The sequence below is a fragment of the Procambarus clarkii genome, chromosome 59, assembly GCF_040958095.1.
Source record: "Procambarus clarkii isolate CNS0578487 chromosome 59, FALCON_Pclarkii_2.0, whole genome shotgun sequence".
Taxonomy (NCBI): Eukaryota; Metazoa; Arthropoda; class Malacostraca; order Decapoda; family Cambaridae; genus Procambarus; species Procambarus clarkii.
Window position 1 is genome coordinate 13,432,991 of NC_091208.1, and position 3,517 is coordinate 13,436,507.

Here is a 3,517-nt window from a genome sequence, read left to right on the forward strand (position 1 = left end):
TCATATACTATTGGGTCCATTACCTCCCAGCATCACCTGTAGCCAAGTCTGCAAATAGCTATTGCAAATATACAATGGGATTTGTTTCTCGAACAGTCAGTAATAAATCACCTAGTGCTATATTTTGCAGCCATACCTTGCTCCATTTACATTATCCTGCACTGTTTTTGTCCCAATTGTATGCAAATAATAAATTTTCTGGTATTCGTTGCGATTGCGCAGGAGGGTTGCGAAAGGGATCAGGGGGATATATGAGATATAATTAGCAAGAATTTAAAACCAAAAAATCAATACAAAAATATTAGTAAAAAGTCAAATAGGACACTAGGATTAATTAATCGTAGCCTTAGTAATAAGAAACCTGGTGTTGTTCTTCAGCTATATATTACTACTGTTCGGCCCCCTGTAGATTATGCAGTTCAGATCGTATCAACATACTATGGAATGGATATTAATTTACTAGAACGTGTCCAGCGTAGGATGACGAAGGTATTCTCGCAAATTAGAAATCTGGCATAGTAAAAAAGATTGACGATGCTTAAACTACATTATATGGAAAGGCGAAGAATTAGGGTTGACATGATAGTGATTTACAAGTGGGCTAATGGACATAGCAAAGGGGTTATTAATAGGGTATTAAAAGTCTCAACACACACAGACGAGGAGTAACAAAAACTTGGTTGAAATATGTTGACTGAACCTCACACTAAAAAGTGATGGAACGACGATGTTCCGGTCCGTCTTGGACCAGTCACAATTCGATCAACACAAGGCAAAACATGAACAAATGGGTATAAATTTGAAAAGTATAAATTTAGAAATGGCCTGGGTAAATGTTGGTTTGGTAACAGTGTACACAATTCGAAGGGCAAATTACCGCATAGCATAACAGTTGAAGGATCTCTTGATTGTTTCAAGCGTAGGTTTTTATATATATGTGAATGGGGTTGGGTGGATATAAATAGGAACTTCTTCGACGGCGATGCCATCTGCTAATAGGTCATCTGCTTTTACCTTCATTCCTATGTTCATATGAATGGACATTCATATAAACATAGGAATGTTCATATGAACAAAGAGGGATATTAATAGGGTATTAAAAGTATGAACGCATAATAAAACTCAAAACAATGAATATAAACTGGATAACTATAGATATGGGAATGTTCTGGGTAAATACAGATTCGGTAACAGGACTGTCGATTTGTGGACCCTATTACCGCAAAACATAGGGGGATATTAATAGTAGTATTAAAAGTGTCAACACAAGACATAACACGAAACAATGAGTATAAATTGGTTAAGATTAGATTTATAATAGACATGGGTAAATACTGGTTCGGTAACAGAGTTGTTAATTTGTAGAACCAATTACCGCCTACTGTTGTGGAGGTGGGGTCCTTCAATTGTTTCAAGAGTTGGATGGACATGTATATGAGTGGGATTGGGTCGTTATAAATAGCAGTTGCCTTGTATGGGCCAATAAGCCTTCTGCAGTCACCTTCTTATGTTCTTAACTGTTGCACCAAGAGAATCTCATTCTTGCTCTAATGATCCATTTGAGAAGATGTGAGTGGTTGTTTGTGTTGAGATATTTTCCATCAATAGCATGTTGATGTTGTCTCTCAATCTACTACTATAACAAAATTTATCATAGTACGGGCTATTGCGTGCTGTAGTGGCTCAGTGATATATCCATTTATTTCAGATACTAGGCATAAACTCCATGTCACCAGACTTCACCTGATATGATTTAGCTCATAAGGCGCCGAACCAACTCAGACCCTCACTTGCTTCCCCAGTTCTTTCCTGGTCGTGCTGTTTGTTTACGCTCGTCCGTTGTTGTAACCTTGGCAAAGACTAATCCATTTGAAAAGAGTTACTTCTCACCCCGCAAGATTCAGATGAGAGAGCAAAAAACAATTCTGAAGCTCTCCACCGCCAAAATTTCCAAACTCAGGCGCAGAAATACGTCCTTGCATCGATATGTTATGTTGAAGAACCTCAAGAAACGGGTGGAGCAGGAGTTAACGAGAAACAGGTTAGAATATATGGAAGAATTATTTAACGGTAAGTTCTCCCCTTAGCTTCTTCCTCCAGCTGATCATATAGTTTGTTATAAAAAGGATCTGGATTGTATGGGCCAATAGGCCTTCAACATTTACCTTCATTCTTAAGTTCTTAACTAATGTAAGAGCGGAGCCTTTGTTCGATAGATTCATTAACTTTTATGACATTTATGAAACACAATTAATGACATTCATATACTATTGGGTCCATTACCTCCCAGCATCACCTGTAGCCAAGTCTGCAAATAGCTATTGCAAATATACAATGGGATTTGTTTCTCGAACAGTCAGTAATAAATCACCTAGTGCTATATTTTGCAGCCATACCTTGCTCCATTTACATTATCCTGCACTGTTTTTGTCCCAATTGAATACAAATAATAAATTTTCTGGTATTCGTTGCGATTGCGCAGGAGGGTTGCGAAAGGGATCAGGAGGATATAAGAGATATAATTTGCAAGAATTTAAAACCAAAAATTCAATACAAAAATATTAGTAAAAAGTCAAATAGGACACTAGGATTAATTAATCGTAGCCTTAGTAATAAGAAACCTGGTGTTGTTCTTCAGCTATATATTACTACTGTTCGGCCCCCTGTAGATTATGCAGTTCAGATCGTATCAACATACTATGGAATGGATATTAATTTACTAGAACGTGTCCAGCGTAGGATGACGAAGGTATTCTCGCAAATTAGAAATCTGGCATAGTAAAAAAGATTGACGATGCTTAAACTACATTATATGGAAAGGCGAAGAATTAGGGTTGACATGATAGTGATTTACAAGTGGGCTAATGGACATAGCAAAGGGGTTATTAATAGGGTATTAAAAGTCTCAACACACACAGACGAGGAGTAACAAAAACTTGGTTGAAATATGTTGACTGAACCTCACACTAAAAAGTGATGGAACGACGATGTTCCGGTCCGTCTTGGACCAGTCACAATTCGATCAACACAAGGCAAAACATGAACAAATGGGTATAAATTTGAAAAGTATAAATTTAGAAATGGCCTGGGTAAATGTTGGTTTGGTAACAGTGTACACAATTCGAAGGGCAAATTACCGCATAGCTTAACAGTTGAAGGATCTCTTGATTGTTTCAAGCGTAGGTTTTTATATATATGTGAATGGGGTTGGGTGGATATAAATAGGAACTTCTTCTGCGGCGATGCCATCTGCTAATAGGTCATCTGCTTTTACCTTCATTCCTATGTTCATATGAATGGACATTCATATGAACATAGGAATGTTCATATGAACAAAAAGGGATATTAATAGGGTATTAAAAGTATCAACGCATAATAAAACTCAAAACAATGAATATAAACTGGATAACTATAGATATGGGAATGTTCTGGGTAAATACAGATTCGGTAACAGGACTGTCGATTTGTGGACCCTATTACCGCAAAACATAGGGGGATATTAATAGTAGTATTAAAA